The sequence below is a fragment of the Mastomys coucha genome, unplaced genomic scaffold, assembly GCF_008632895.1.
Source record: "Mastomys coucha isolate ucsf_1 unplaced genomic scaffold, UCSF_Mcou_1 pScaffold4, whole genome shotgun sequence".
In the NCBI taxonomy this organism is placed as follows: domain Eukaryota; kingdom Metazoa; phylum Chordata; class Mammalia; order Rodentia; family Muridae; genus Mastomys; species Mastomys coucha.
The window spans coordinates 42060636-42078070 of record NW_022196910.1 but is presented as its reverse complement, the minus strand read 5'-3'; positions in this window follow the sequence as shown (position 1 = coordinate 42078070).

Genomic DNA, 17435 nt, shown 5'->3' with positions numbered 1-17435 from the left:
GCCCTGTGAAGGTTCTGTGCCCCAGTGTAGGGGAATGCCAAGGCCAGAAAGTGGGAGAGGGCGGGGTGACAGGCATGGGGAACGGGGAGGCAACAGGGGTTTGTTTTTGTTGTTTTTGTTTTTTTTCTTTGTTTTTTGGAGGGGAAACTGGGAATGGAGAAATTTATATGTAAATAAAGAAAATATCTAAAAAAAAAAAAAGATTCTGGTGTTGTCAGCTCAGGGTGAAACATTAACTGTGATTAACAAGAGATTAGTACCATTGAAGTTAAGCTAAGAAATTAGTGATGATTGAGAAGAACCAGCATCACTCAGGTGAAATCTTTTGGAAAATGTTTTCATGTGGGAGTCTGGAAGATAGCTGTGTGTGCTGTAGAAGGCATTGCTGAGGAAGTGACCCAAGTTCCTCTGGAGGAGCCCAGAAGATGGTGACTGAGTCCCAGATATCGGACACTGAGTTATTTACACTGTTGGAGTTTGGTTTTGCTTTGTTCAGATTGTGACTGTGTCCTGGTTCTTCCTTCTTGAAGAAGGTATTTAATTTAATTTTAATTTTTTTTTTAGTATAAAACAGAGTTTATTTAGGGCATGGGGAGGGGAGTTAAGACAGTAGTAGAGAAAGGCAGAGAGAAGGAGAGCATAGAGAAGTAGAGGCCAGCTGTGACAAAGTGGAGAGAGGAGGAAAGGGGAGGGGAGCAAGGGGGCAAGATGTAAGAGAGAGGCAAGAGATGAAAAGCGATTTCTTTTTTTACAGGAGTTCACAGCTGAAAGACTTTGAAATTTTAAATGAGATTTTTGGATTTCTAGAGAGATTGGATATTTTAAAGAGACTGAAATTTTAATGTGTTTGGGTTTATAAAAACTGTGGGATTTAAAGGTTTTTATGTTTTTAGTGTGAGATCTTGGGGATGAAAAAGAAAGGAAAGGTATGGTTTAATAATAATATATTTGTGTGTCAAATTTACAAATGGTCAGATGGGCAGTCTGGTCTTATATCAACTTGACATACAAACTAGAGTTATTTGAAAGGATGGAGTCTTAAGTGGAAAAATGCCCCCATTTTTAGCTGTAAGACATTTTATTAACTAGTGATTGATGTTGAAGGACTCAATCCATTGTGGATGGTTCCATCCTTGAGTTGGTAGTCCTGGATTCTATTAGAAAGCAGGTTGAGCAAACCAAGAGAAGCAAGACAGTAAGCAGCACCCCTCCATGGCCTCTGCATCAGCTCCTGCCTTCAGGTATCTACCCTGCTTGAGTTCCTGTCCTGACTTCTCTTGATGATGAACAGCAATATGGAAGTGTAAGGCAAATAAACCCCTTCCTCCCCAACTTGCTTTTTGGTCATGGTATTTCATTGCAGCCATAGAAACCCTAAGTAAGTCAGTCTCCAAAAAGGTCCATCATTCTTAGCAATTAGGGAAATTCAAATTAAAACAGCATTGAGCCTTCACAGGCAGAAGGAGTGGGGAGGGAATAGGGTTTTTTTTTTTTTTTTTTTCAGAGGGGAAAGTTTGAAAGGGGATATCATTTGAAATGTAAATAAAGAAAACATCTAATAAGAAAAAGAATATTCGGTTTGTTTATGACACCTTTAAAAAAAAACAGCATTGAGATTTTATCTTCTCCTAGTTAGAATGATGAAGATCAACAAAATAAAAGACAGAAATTGCTGGTGAGGATGCAAGGAAAGGGGAATTGGGAGGCTTGCAAACTGGTGCTGCTACTCTGGAAACTGGCATGGAGAGCTCTCATAAGCTAGAAGTAAACCTACCAACCCAGATTCATTTTTTTATGACACGCGCCCAAAGGACTCACCATTCTACTCCACAAATACTTGCAGAGCTCAGTCTTGTTTGTTGGCACTAGCTATTTCCTAGCTACTCACAATAGACAGCGAGTGGAAACAACCTGAATGTCCTTTAAAGTATCCTTTAACAAGGCCATCATAATAGTCCTGTTAAATAAGCATGTAAGATTTTTATTACTATCTTTAGACTCTTCAAAAACTCCACAAGTTAAAGAAAAAGCAAAAATCTCTACAATGGCCTAGAAGAAAATACACAGCCTTGATCCAGTTCCCATTCATAGATTCTGTCTTCTTACTATACTCTGCCTGATGCTGCTGCAGGCAAGATTGCCCTCCTCAACGATCTTTGTAGATGCCAAACACCATCCTGCCTCAAGACATTTGAGCTTGTTAGTCTCTCTACCTGACATGCTTTGGTTCCAGATAACAACATGCTCTCTCCCTCCCAGGTTTTTTGCAAGATTCTCTTCTCAGAGAAGCATTCAGTTTTCTCTGCCTCCTCTACCCTTAAATCCTGATGTATACCAGCATTCCTATGACTGTTTCCTGCCTCATTTGTTCTTATAACATATCTAGCATACATATGTTTACTTTTTAATTTTTCCATTTTTCATTTGCATTGTGTGTATGTTCATTGTGTAGTGTATGTGTGTGTGTATGGTTTTTTGCTTGCATGGGTGAATGCTCATACATGCATGCATGAGTGTTTGTGTGCACATGTGTGTGTGTAGTGTAGTGTAGTATATGTATATGTTTTTTCACCTGCATGGGTGAATGTTTGTGCATACATGAGAGCATGTGTCTGTGTGTGTATGTGTGTATGTGTGTGTGTGTGTGTGTGTGTGTGTGTGTGTGTGTATGTGTAGGCCTGAGGCTAATATCTTTGATTGTTCTTGTATCTCGTTCTTTGAGGCAGGGTCTCTCAATGAAACACTTGTCTCACTGATAGCGCTATTCTTTCTAGCCATCTTGTAGTTCCACCTGTTGAAGCTAGAACTACAGCCATGCACCATGCACATCCAGTCTTTACACAAGCAAGTACTCTAATCACGGAAGAACCTTCAAATTGCCCTTAATTTTTGACTCACTTATCTTTGTTTTGTCTTTCTTTCTGGTAGCAGACTATTTCAGAGTTTGCTGGTTTTCCCCTTCTTGATCACTGTGATGTCATGCAGTATTCAGAAGAATGGTGGGCATTTAGTAGCCTCTTCATATGTTTTTTTTTTTTTTTTTTCAATGAGTGAATTTTACTTTTTGATCAATTTCATTCAGTTCATATTAGGCAGAAAGATTATTCACTTGCCTATTTCCCAATTTTTTTCTCATAACTATCTCATAGAGTTGCTTAATTTTAAAATACTATTGCTTATGTATAGAGCTCAGGAATTGTTCTGGGAGAAAAATTTTGTAATTTTGAGGTTAATTACTATTAAAATACTAGAGAACACATCTACTGGAGTTACTTTCTGGAGCTTCAATTTCATCTTCCCTCCTTGTTTAATCTGCATCATTTACTTTTTTGCAGTACAGAATCTTCATGATTTGTTCTTTTTGTAAAATGACTAGTTTTGCAATTTCAGCAAAAATGGCCTTAGTTGTGCAAGTAAATAAGTTTAATTCTCCTGTAGGTTTGAGATGATTAAAATTGAGAATAGGTAAGATATTTCTTTCATATGTTATTTCTTCAGCTTTATAATTTTATTTTCTACCTATTTATTTTTCTAAGGCCTCCCCTTTCTCCCCACCAAGGGCACAACAAGTCGCTTTACTCTGCAGAAACAGGCTGGCAGCCTCCTGCAAAAATCTTTGAGGAAGCTTAGCCATTGTCATTAATTTTGGAAGATTCATGGAGCTCTGTAAAAGATATAAAAAGTCAGCTCCAGGAAGCCGGTGATTATTAGTTTTTATTTTTCTCTTCTTTCATATGTGAGAGCTGGGTGGGCATATTGCCGTGCTTTTAACGATAGCGACACATGATCAGAGGTAGTCATTCTTCCTCAGCTCTAATGGCAGGGGTGGAGGTGGGGCAGCCTTTCAGCCAAAAAGATGGAGGCTGGTCTGCATTAAGAATTATATGTGCTTGGATGGAAGGAATTAGTTTGGGTCTTCCAGCATATATCAATAAGTTTAGTTGCCTTTGCATAACTTACAAAGTTCCTTTCATTTCTATTACTTTATGAAAGGCGATTGAGGCAGAAGCTTAAAGGAGCTAAATATATTGCTGCAATTCTCTGCAAGTATTATGTTTCCTTCCATACGTCAGGCTGAAGGCAATTATCAATAAAATGTATAGAATTATCATGTGGCACTGACACATCACTTATCAGACACTTTTGCAAAGGCACAGGGGATGTATTGGGTTAGGGCTTCCAAGACTTTACAAATAGCTCTTTTGATCTTTGATTATTTTCATTCATATTTAAATGATTTTAAATTCATATCTTAATCTTCAGTCTGGCTAGGGAAAAAGAAATCCTCATTATCCTGCTACTTCATGTTCCACTTCCCAAAGGAGGACTTTTTTTTCCCCTTTTCTGGCTGCAATGTGTAATCTCGTTTTCATCCCCTTGACATGATCAAATGGTACTTTCTTTTATATGAAAAAAAGAACCCTGAATGTAAATGGTATCATTTTCAATGCCTGGCATGTATTAAGAAAAATAATTTACATTTGATATTTGCTCTTTTTTTCTAAAATAAAAGCAACAGACAAGAAGGCCTATGAGAATGAAGTCAGCATTCTCTTTTTAAGAATTTTAAAAATATATAATCTTTCAGTAACTTTGTTGCATTTCATACATGCATACAAGGTATATTGAGTGTATTCACTACCCTTTTCTACCCCTGTCTTCCCATATCCGTCACCCATCCCTGCCAACTTCATTTATTTGTTCTCTCTCTCTCTCTCTCTCTCTCTCTCTCTCTCTCTCTCTCTCTCTCTCTCTCTCTCAGATAAGGAGGTCTCTCTACATAGCTGCTGTCCTGAACCTCACTGTGTAGATCAAGTTGACTTTGAACTCACAACTATCTGCCTGCCCCTGTCTCCACCAATGTAGTCCACTGATTCCAGTTTGTACTGCCCAGGTGTGATTGGGTGTGCGGCCATCTCTTGGACCATGGTGAACCTACCAGGGGTGATGACCAAGAAAATTGTCTCTGCCTCTTTGAGATGCCATCAACTGTCAGTAGGTCCTCAATTAGTGCTCATGATTGCTTGCCTGTGTATTCAGCATTCTTTTACAGAAACCTTTGTCCCTTGTTGCTGGGATCTTTTGCTACATGAAAGTTCATGGAGACCAGTGGATATCTGTCCCCATTTGATGTCTAGAAAATGAGTTTGAGATTCCACCTTAAACAAATAGGGAGAAAAATGAATGGACATGCTGTCCTGGCTATAATTGGCAATATTTCCAAGGTTAATTTTTCCTGTAGGAAAATACAATAAGCAGTCATTCACTTCAGAAGGTCAGAGTCTTATTCATAGTCATTTAAAATGGGAATGCTAATAAGAGCACAATTAGAGTAAACAGTCTACAGCCCATGTGAGAATCATCAAAGTTATGAACAAGAAGAGGCATTTAAGAGATAAACATAATTGCTGAAATCAGGTGGTGGAGAAGAAGGAGATTAGATTGAGAATATGCCGAGGGATTTTAATCAGATCTTTGTTCTTCTTTACAACTTTCTAACCTGCTTAGCTCTTCATATCAGACAAACTGGGATCTTCCTCTTGGGTCTGGAGAAAAGAGGGTGTGCGCATCACTAACAATGAGCTAAATGTGCCCTTTCTTACCTGTAACCATTGGTTCAGCCTCTCCCTGTGTTCCTTTTCTGCTGGTCTGTACCCTCATGTCTGCAGGTGGGGTGTTTTCTTCTATAGAGGCACAGCTGGCTTTAATGAGAGAGGTGCCAAGATTTTCTTTATCCATGAGCGATTGGTTAGATCCCAACATACCTCTAAAATGCATCTTAAAAAAAAACACTGGAATAGGCAATATTGTAGAAAGAAGCTTTAAGCTTCTGCTTTTGGAGAATGTCAAGGAAAACATTCAGTTAATCAGCAGCTATTCACTGAAACTTGTTTCATTTTCATGTGTAGTTTTCCCATCTGCTATCTACGGCTACAGCAGGACATGGTGGGCCAATGGGATGTCCGTGTCATTTATAGAGTTTTCTTGTGTGGAAGTGGGAGGGTCTCATGCACCTCGAAGATTCAGAGAGGAAGTAGCGGGTGAAGACCACAGTCATAGTCATACTTGATAGTCACACTGGTTGGCTTGCAGTGCTGGTTCTTATGAAATTATGCAATCCTTAGTTTCCTGATTGGTAATAAGTGGGCAATAATAGTATCTGCCTCCCAGGATGGAGGCAGGAAGCTGGGAACTGTCTGACACTTTGTAGCTCATGAGCTGGGAGTGGAGGAGGCTGAGAACAAGTGATTTTACTTAGTGAGAGATGTGACTGAACTATATAAAATTAAAATGACTCATTAGAAAGTGCTACAGCTACAGGAGGCTTTATCCCACCCCAACACTTAGGTGTAAGAAGTCTCTTTTCTTGAAATGAAATTTAATCTGGTTGAATCCTTGGTCTTATTATACTGGCTGGAAATTCAATTTCAGTAATTCTGTCCATGTCTGTGTTGGGCATAGGTGCTAGTGCCGAAGGGATGGGCTGAGGAGGGAGTCTCATGTTGTCAGTTTATGTGGATCAAGCTCTCCATTTCTTCCATTTCTGCAGGGGAGACACTCCGCTGCCTTCCTTAGAGGCTGTAGCTTGCTTTGCTGTAGGCCTGGATACCTGGGTACACATTCATTCCATGCTCCCCCCCCGCCCCCGCTCCGAATTGCTTCCATTTGTAGAGCACCCCCTGTGGTCAATTTTCCACATCCTATTCCATTTCCAAACCACGGGGAAGGCTTACGTTCCAAGTTTTTGCCATATGAACTCCTCTGAAAACATGTAAGATCTCCTGGTGTCCATCTTGGAGCAAGGAGGGAAAATGGCAGGAACAGGAAGTTGCACTTTCATTTCTCAGCATGTAGTTTCGACATTGGATACAGAGTGCAGAACACAGGATGGGGTTTCTGCTGCAGTTCCTTTGACAGCCTTCAGTCATCTTTCTTAGTCACTGATATCAGTGAATCATGGAAAATGGATATCAATAGAGTCATACTAATTTCTGCTCTGTTTTTGTGGCCCACATATGAATTCTCATTAGTAGGATTTTTTTCCCTCCACAACAGAGATCACAAAGGACAAAGTTGTTTTATTTCTGACATATTTTTGCAATTAATTTTGTCAGTTTCTATTGCTTAGAGTCCCCTCACCCACTCTCTCTTTCTCTCTGTATATATATTTATATGTATATATATATTCATATAACTTCACCAAGCTATAAGTTCCTATGTTTTAGAATAATGATCACTAAACTCTGCCCTATGAAGCAATATGGGCATACTACTAGATAATATTTTATTGGAATACAGCCATGTTCATTTTCTTTCCTATCATCTGTGACTCCTTTTGTACTAAATAATAGAAATGAAGAGTTTTGACATAGATGCTGTATGTCATGAAAACCTGAAACATCTGCCATCTGTTCCTTTGAAGAAAATATCCACTGATACCCGCTAAACACACATGATGGGGGTCAGGGGTTTGGTAAGCAGAAAGACTCCGATTCCCCTTTTGTGATCTGTTTTATGTTTCCTAGGTGGTAAATGACAACTTTGTTTTCAGAGTTACTTTGCTTTTACTGTACAAGCCACTGGGCATCTGAAGATGGTTACATATGGCACTATCTCTTACTGATTTTTCTTGACAAAGTGTGTTGACTTAACAAGCCTTTACTGAAGACTGACTTTGTGCCAGGCATTGATGTTTGCATGGAAGTCATGGTCACAGACATTACCGGCAAAGCGTCTTTTGACAGTCTTGACCAAGTAATAGAAATACAAATGCCTTCAGGGACCAGGCTAGTAATGTGAGTGCATGAAGCCAGCCAACCATAAGGTGTAGATTCACTTCCTTTGGCTATTAAATGTGTGAAAAGAGTGTTCAAGCCTATGGAATGTGTCTGTTCCTGGTCTTCTTACAGCATAAACTCCTCTTGGCTTACCCATCACTTTTTTAATTCTGACACATTCCCCTTCTTTGATGCTTTGAGTGATAATGGTCCCCATAGGCTTATATGTTTAAATATATCATCTCCAGTTAGTGGAAGTGTTTGGCAAAGGTTAGAAGTATGGTCTTGTTAAGGAAGGTATATCACTGGGGGGTGGGCTTTGAGGTTTCAATAACTTAGACCATTTCCAGAGAACATTATACAGTTCTCACAGAATGAATGCAAACTGATAGACTACTTAAAAAAAAAAAAGACTGCTTGGCACCTTATACTCAGTTTGGACCACACGTACTTTTTAAACAGAGCCAACATCAAAAACTAAACATCTACATAAAATCTAGACCAGCTATCCAGCTTCTGTCTTCTCCTCTCAGCAGAAGAGTGTAAAGCTGGCAAAAAAAGGAGAAATAATTGTCTTCCTATATGATAACAATGTTCTGGTGTTGAGAGGCCAGGCCCCTCCTCTGAGGCCCCTCAACTGTCAATTTCCACCCACAGAACACTCTTAACTACCCTACAGAGTAAAAAGCTCAAGCTCAGGATTTGAAATCCCACCAATCCCCACCCTTGAAAATGCCTTTGGAAGGCACCACCCTAGAAAACTCTGCCTACTAAGAAATCCTCTATCAGCCCTGCTTTCTGCTCATGTCTCTGCTGCTTCTTACCTGAGCAGAGGCAGCCACTCTCCTGGTTTCTTTTCCCCCAGTAAATCTCTTGTGTGATGTTTGTTGTATGATATAATGTTGTGCTATTCCTTGGGTCCCAACTGCCAGGTTACCTTTCCATTCAGAGCTGTAACACTTACACTTTCCCTTGTCTTTGATGGAGGTAGATTTTTGATGTTGCTTATATATTAAAGAAGAATAAGAAGTATGTTCGGATGTAGAATAAGAAGTATATTTGGATTTAGGTTGTAGATGAATTCCAGAGAAACAGAAGAGCTTTCTCATTATTGAATTTGATCCTGTTCCTTGACAGAGATTGCGAGAACTAAAAGCACAGGAAAGCATGTGGAAAGTTAGCTATTGTTTTGTAAAACTTGAGAATGTAGAGAAATGCCATTCCCATTTTTGGTTCCTCATGCTGCTCTGATGTCCATGCAACTGGGCAGATAGATCTAAAGTGCTGCATCATTAGTAGTGATGGCATCACTGCTGTCATGATGAAATCCTCTTTCTGTTTGTGTGTATGTTTTTTGAGGTAGAGTTCCTCTGTGTAGTCCTGGGTGTCCCGGAGCTAGTCCAGTAGACCAGGCTGGCATACTCTGTCTGCCTCTGCCTCCTAAGTGCTGGGATTAAAGACATGCAGCACCATTGCCCAGCAGTGGGAATCTTTAATGTTTTCTCTTTAATTTGTACTTCATTCATTGGCTTCAGAGTATTATCTTGAATTATTCAGGATGCCTATCCTGTTTAGAGTCTCATACTAACTACTTTTCAGATCATCTCTGGGTTGCTTAGGCAGGTTGTTTCAGTTCTACATATTTTTGTTTTGTTTTGTTCCTTTCCTTCTTCCTTAGAATGTTTTATCTAACAGCTAATGACTTGTTTGGTTCTGTTGGAAGCTGGTTTCCCAGGCTTCTTGGAAATAGCCCACTCAGATAAGAAATAGTCAGGGGTCTTCATCTGGCATGAATGTGTCTCAGGTCTAGGTTGGTTTTAACGTCTGGAGATGTTTAAAGGAGTAGAGGTATCCTAAATATCCAGGCTATCTGTCTCAGGAGAAAACTGGGGAAAAAAATCCGGAGTGTAAGGATCTATGAAGGTGGATTCAGATCAGCATTATTCACTGACCATGTGGTGGTGAGGGTTAATAATTGCTAAGACTCACACTCTGGAAGACTGCTTATTAGTTTGGGACAATGTCTCTTCAAAGACAGCCTTGCTACTTCATTCAAAAAGTGATGAATTAGTCTCAGACAACTGCCATCCATCACTCCTCCCCAGCAGGGCTGCCCTTCTCTCTAGCACCTGTTAGATTTAGTGCAGGGAAAGTTTTGCCATCAAGTAACATCTTCTTTCCTATGTAGGAAAAAGGAATGAAGAAGAAAGTAAGAGTAATGCCAGGATAAAATGTCCATGTTTTTACTTTTTTTTAATATAAAGTTGAATATATATTTGAACATATAATATATATGTAGATATATATATATACACATATATGTATATATATATATATATAGTATTGTGATACCTTATTTTTAAAATTTATGTTTTTAAAGACTAGGCACAAGGCTGGATAGAACATCCCAGTAGGAGGGAAAAGGGTCCCACAAGTAGGCAAAAGTGTCAGAGACAGCCCCTGCTGCCACTGTTGTGATTTTTACAAGAACACCAAGCTACTCAGTCATAACAATGTGCCGAGGACCTAGGTCAGATCTCATACAGGCTTCCTGGCCCTGTGAGCCCCTGTGAGCCCCTGTGAGTCCCTGTCAGTTGATTCTGCAGGGGAAGAGGGGAAACTGAGGTCAGGATGTAATATATAATAGAAAAGCATCTTCAGATCACTGATGGTAATAGACCATTTTCAAGGCAGACCTGCCCTGATGGATAATAGGAACCAAGTCCACCAATGTGAAATCATGCCAACATAATATAGAATGGTCTTTCATGTGGTGATTGAAAAAGGTCTCTCTGCAGGGCCCAAGTGAGGATGCTTCAATCCCACTTGGGAAGAAGAAGAAAACAATCATGGGAGGCAGGGGGAGGGAGGGACCTGGCTTGGGAGAAGGGAGGAGGAGGGGAAAGGGGAAACAAGATCAGGTATGGGGGACAGGGAAGAGACAAAAGAGAATCCCTGAAGGCCAGCAGAATGAATGGAAAAATTCAACATCAGGAGTGGGTGGGTGGAGGACCCTCTAGAAAATAGCAGAGACCTGGGAGGTGAGAAACTCTCAGGACTCAAAGGGAGGGACCTTAGATGAAATGCCCGACATAGAAAGACAGGGCATCAAGTGAGGGATGGGGTTGCCATCCCACAGTCAAACATTCTGACCCAGAATTGTTCCTGTCTGAAAGAAATGTAGGGACAAAAATGGAGAAGAGCCTGAGGAAAAGGAGGTCTAGTGACAGGCTCAAAGTGGGATTAAGTTCAAGGGGAGGACCCTAAAGCCTGACACTATTACTGAGGCTATGGAGTGCTCAAAAAAGGCACCTATCATGACTGCCCTCTGAAAGACCCAACAAGCAGCTGACAGAGTCAGATGCAGATATTTACACCAGACCAGTGGACAAAACTGCTGACCCCTGTGGTTGAATTAGGGAAAAGCTGGAAGAAGCTGAGGAGATGGGCGACCCTGTAGGAGGTCTCAACCTGGATCCAGGAGATCTCTGACACTGAACCACCATACACCAGCTGTTATGAGGCCCCCAAAACATATACAGAGAGTACTGCCAGGTCTTGGTTCAGTCAGAGAAGATGCACCCAATCTTCTAGAGACTGGAAGCCTGATGGAGTAGGGAGGTCTTCTGGAGTACGGGGTGGGAGGTGGGGACATCCTCATGGAGAAGGGGATGAGGAGGAGGAGGTATGGGATGTGGAACAGTCAGAGGGTGGACTGGGAGGGCGAGAAAATATGGAGTGCAAAAAAAAAAGATTAAACAAAATAAACAAAAAGAAAAAAAAGAAAATGAGCGTTTAAAAAAAATGGTCAAAGTGTGATATCTCAAAAATGTATAAACAGGTCTTGGCTCCACCTTAGATCAGTGTTCTACTGGGTGTGATGTGGCTTAACTTCCGTCTGTGCCTCAACTGCCTCAGCATAAAGTAAGGACAATGGCAGCCGCTTTCAAGGGTGGTTTTGAGAATGAAACAGGCTGTGTGTAGAGAGCCCTTGGCAGCACGTACAGTATAAGGAAACCCCACCCACATGTAGTCATAGCTGTTACTGAGTTTTCCCAGTAATCGACACACCTTGTACATAACTTTCACATGTAACTTTGGAATCCATTATTTTAGATATTACTTTGTAAGATTTGAAACACAAGTGAGCGGCTTAGAGGCTAGGTTGTTCCATTCACTAACCCCGACTCACACACTCCCTCAGTGGAAGCTAATACTCTTCTGTGCCAGTGTCTGAATTCTGTGGATAAAGAGATGGAAGGACAAGGTCTTTATACTTAGCCTGTGTCTTGGCATCCTAATAATATAGGCTGGTGATAAAAAAAAAAAATAAACAGGATAAAGTAAAACAAGTTGGAATGCCGCTATAAAGATAATAACAACTCACCATTTTGTGAGGGAGTAATTAGGAAAGAGGACAGCATGGCTGAGGTGCAGATGAAGTATTTCTTGCAGGACTCAATCTGCAGAAGTAAGTGAACATGTAAAGACCTGCGAAGAGCATTCTGCATCGAGAGAAGTGTCAGTGTCAAGTCCTAGAGTGGGGGCTGCTTGACTTGGTGGAGGGTAGTGAGCAAGGGAAGGCAGGTAGAAGGTGAGGTGTGTAAAGGAACTGAGATGAGGGAGTGTCTGTTCACTGTGGAGAAGAGAAACTGAATAGAACCTTAAGAATAATAGGAAGCCTCTGAGGAATTTCAATCGGTAGGAGGATGCGCTTTGATTTTTATTCTTTGGAATTTTCTTGTGGAAGTTGTTTCTTCCTGCTTTTACACAATCATTAAAAAATGTATTCTTTCACAGTTTCCTACATGTGGTCAACACCCCTCCTCCCTGCACTATCTCTTTTTTCCCACATCTCAGTTACCCCTTCTTTCCAACAAATCCCTTCTCACTTTTCTGTCTTCGTGTGTGTGTGTGTGTGTGTGTGTGTGTGTGTGTGTGTGTGTGTGTGTAGTTACAACTTGGGCAAAAGAAACTTTCTAGTGGCTACACCTTTGAGGAATAAGACTTCCTCTCCCCCAACCTCTCTAGTGCTTTAGGGAGGGCTGGGCTCTCAAGATCCCCACCCATTGTTGTGGGCCCAGTGTTGTCCAGTGGGACCTGTTTCTTGAACATAGAAAGCACTGCATAGCAGTGGGCATACCTGGTAGATGTTGGCCGAGTGGATGAGACACTCTGAGAAAAACACTAGTGTGTGTAAATCATCATGAAACACAGGTCCTGGTATTGGTGTATAGAGCTGCTATGGACAGAAAATTGTGTCCCCCTCCTAAGTTCCTATGTTGCAGCCTCAGTGTGACTATGTTTGGACAAAGGCCTCTAAAGGAGTAATCGAGGTCAAAGAGGGTCATTAGCAGTAGGGCTGGTGACTTCTAAGAGGAGAATGAGACACCAGAGCTCTCTTCACCCTGCAGGAAGTAATGAGGAGAGGGGCTGTGACATGGGTGCTAATGGAGTCATATTTACATGCTTTCTGTATTCATTTTATTTTAAAAAATGTGCGCAATGAAAGGAACAAATTAGGTAATAAAAGAAACAGGCTACAAAATTGACTAAGCATGGAGGAGATAAAGATAATTTATCACAAGTGGGAATATGCATTCTTTTCAGAAATAAGAAAAGCAAAATTGTATCCTCCTGTTAAGATCCACAACCATGTCTGTGACAGACTAAGGTTCCGGCTAATAGCTAAGGGCCCTCAAGTGGGCTAGGCTTGGCTGGATGGAGAGAGTGAGACTGTCACAGAAGGGCACCGTGAGGCAGGCCAGCAGGGGGGTAGATGGGATCCGAGAGCTTGGCAGTGGTCTGTAGCAGATGTCCTGGCTGGTGGCTTCGGGCTCTCAAGCTGGCAGCAGGCAGGCAGTGAGTGTCCAAGCAGGCAGGTGGTTGGTGTGAAGAGGGCTCCTAGCACGTAGGTCTGATGGTGCTCCTGTAATAGGGCCTGACCTCCACATCATGAGTGGAGCGGGAGGAAATGAATTCAAGTCCAGAGGAATTAGGACAAGGCAGGAAATCAGGCAGCCCCTGAGTTCTTACAAATGGGCTACAATGTGGAGGTTTGGTCGAAAGAATCCCTGAGCCTGAAGCTATTTTGAGTCTACAGGTGGGTGTGGGGTATTTATAGCTATGTAGCTTGGAGGCCAGAAAGAGGACCAAGGAACTAGGCTGAAGTGTGATTTACAGTACCCAGGTTAAAAAAAATAGCAAAAAACCATAAAATGTTAGTATCAGACAGGACCTTAAAAGTCATCTCATTCAGTCCTTCCAGTTTACAGGCTAGGAAGCTAATTGAATATGACCTGCATTGAAGTACCGATAATTGCTTTTCACAAGTGAATCCACCTGATTGTCATAATACCCAGTGAGTTGCACAGTAGAATTTTTATTTACAGGTGGATCGGAGAAGTTAAGAAACTTCCTCGGTGTTAGACAGCACAGACAGTATTTTCATCCAAATCTGTTCGGAATACAAACCCGTGATTAAATAACAAGTTATGATAGAGTTGACCCTCAAATTCACCTTTCTCGACTTGTAGGCTTATTTTAATAAAACGTAAATATCTGTACTTTTATTTATGTGGTATGGTAGTTACTTGTTTTTCATTGCTTGGGCAAACTATCTGACAGAAGTAATTTAAGGGAAGGATTTGTTTTTGGCTCATGGGTCAAGATGTGGGATTCAGCTCAATCTAGCAGGTAGGCATGACAGCAAGATTGTGTTCAGTCAGAAGAAGGGCAATTAATGATGGTGCTCAAGTCTCCCCCAGAAGAAATTCTCCCTATCTACCTTTACTTCAGGACCCTCGGGATGGTTGATACCCACATTCAAGGTGGGTCTTTTTTGTTAAAGTTCTTTGGATGTGACTTCAAGGTGATTCCAAACTCATTCAAGTTGGCAGTGAAGGTTACCCCAAGCTACATTACACAGGGATTGACTGACTGTCAGAGAACCTACAATTTCAATGTTTTTCCTATGCATATATAGCTTTAGTGAAGGAAAGTTTGAGCAGGCTAAAGTTAAAAAAAAATAAGCCAAAAAAAAAAAAAAAGAAAGAAATCAAATAGGAAAGTTTTAGCCAACTGTTTTGAAGCTCTTCTTTGGCAAGAGGTGAGCTGACAGAGTCAGGGAACGGCTAATGACACCCTTGTAGCCTGCTATCAGGTACTATTAGCCCCACAGTAGGAGTGGAGAAGACAATGGGAGCGATACGCTAGGACAGGGGGAGACATTTCCAATGCCACCTGAAAAGCTGAATAATTATAGAGAGGTTCCTGAAATTTAGCCAGAAACAAGGCATGGGCAAATCATTTAACACCTTTATTCATCCTGTCTGAATCCCAGATAAAAGCTCTTCATCTACTAACCTTATGGAGCAGTAGAATACATGTAATTTTTGTCTTAAGAGTCTTACACAGCCACTTCACAGAGCATTCTCTCTCTCTCGAGACAATGTGTTGTTGTGACCCTTCTTTCTGCTTTCTGTGTAGGGAGAGTTTTGAAGATGCTTTAAGTGATTTGAGTGAGTCACGGATGATATGGTCTCCATTTGCCAGGAGCTTGAAGCCTGTGGATGGTAGACCATTGTGCCAGTACATACTAGCAGCCGTGCTAGTGATCATACATGTAAATGATATGAGCATACATGTATATGATATACAGAGAAGAGCTCATTGTTATATTGCATACTATCTTCCTGCTAGCCAGCAGATGGCTAATGTCATATGTCAAGTTATAGGCTCTCCTCTCGTCTCCTGTCTGTCCATTCTGTACTTTTGGTTTAGCATATCTATACACCTGGGGATGCTAATGTACTTTCAGTCACCTTTACTAACCATGACTTCTCCTTCATCTGATAAACCTGGCTTGCACTTTTTGAATTAGCCTTGTATTATACAAAGTATACATACTAATAATTTTCTAATTGTCTTACATTTTCTGTTTCTGTGACTAAATTTTCAGCCTTTAAAGGACTCTTTTCATTTTCCACATTCATTTTCAGTGTCCTAATGTGCTAAACACAGTTTCATATGTGAGGCAGCACTTTATAAATATTCATTTGCTCCCTGCTTCCTCTCTCCCTCCTCCTCCATCCCCTTCCTCCCTTCTCTCCTCTATCCATCTCCCCCTTTCTTCTCTCGAATTGATAAATCAAGATGAAAAGTGAAATTTTTTTTAATCATCAAAGTTTTCCTTTTGTATGCAATGCCAAATAATTAAACGTTGCTGAGCACCTACCAATTCTGAAGCACTTGCGTAGTGCATTATGGGAAACCAAAGATGCTGTTCATTTCAAGTGAGCTTGGAGAATATAGTATAAGCCAAATGTCCAACGGGCCATTTCCATGTAAATTTTATTTTTTTCCTGTAGTGAAATAAACTTAAATTTAGAAACATATTCATGAAGTGACATGGAAAGGAGACTGTGCACCTTGGGGTGAAGGTTGACTGAAAGGGATGGTGGAGAGAAGTTGGTCAAAATGTATGTTTCAGCTACACAGGATCAATTCTGGATATCTGTATTAGAAAAAGTAGGTTGTAAGTGGTCTGTTAAAATTTCAAGCAAATCAAGGTGGCAGATAAGTTAATGAGCTTGATTGTCATTTTATGTTTAACCCCTATATCAAAGCTTCATGTCATATACCATAATTGTATGAAACTTTTTGTCAATTATATCTTAATGAAGCTTTTGGTTCCAAGACTCAGTTCTGGAAGTAAGATGAGGTAATAGAGACCACTCAGTGTGGCTCATCATATGGAAATATGGCTCCAGTGTTGACTGTTTTAAAAATTTCAGGAAAATCCAGAAATTTAAATTTTAATGTAAATTTTATGTTATATATTTATTGACATACAATTATCAATATACAATGTATATTAACATACAATAAATAATTATATTTATTAATATAAATTTAAAATATAATTTGTCTTTTTCAAATGTTGTTAATGCCTCCTGCTGAGTGTGAGGGTTTGTGCCTAGTCTTATTGTAGCTTGTTATGCAATGTTCAGTTGATATCCCTGGGAAGCTATTTTTTTTTAAAAGGGAAACAGAGGAGGAGTAAATATGGGGGAGAGGGAAATTGGAGGGGGCAGAGCTGGGAGGAGTGGAGGGAGGAGGGAGAACTGTCATCAGGATGTAATGTATGAGAGAAGAATAAAACAAACAGACAAACAAAACAACAAAAATTTTTGAAATAATCCAGGGAGAGTTAAATAAGTCCCAAGGATTTTTGTCTTTTTGGCCTACTCTCTTGCCTCTCAGTCTTCCAAACATTGAAATCAGAGGCGTGGCGCACCTAATGTAGCTTTCTGTCTACACAGTCTTTGAGGATAAGGTGTTGGTGAGATGTGTGCATTGGGAAGCCCTTGAACAGTCTTCATGGCAGGGATTTAATATCAATTTCAATTCTGAAAAAGGAAAATCCTCATGCCCTGGCCTAGAGAAGGAAGTCTTAGTGGTCCATGTGAGAGAAGATGGCCTCAGGATGCGGGGTGACAAGTTGAAAGATATAAATTTCATATTGAAGTTAGTATCATCAAGGAAAGGGAGAAATCCAGGATGCCACAGAGATTTGGGGTTGACACAGTCGTGCAGCTGATGGTGCTGTCTACTGAGATGGTGGAGAGGTGAGGTACATTCCAGAAGGAATTTCAG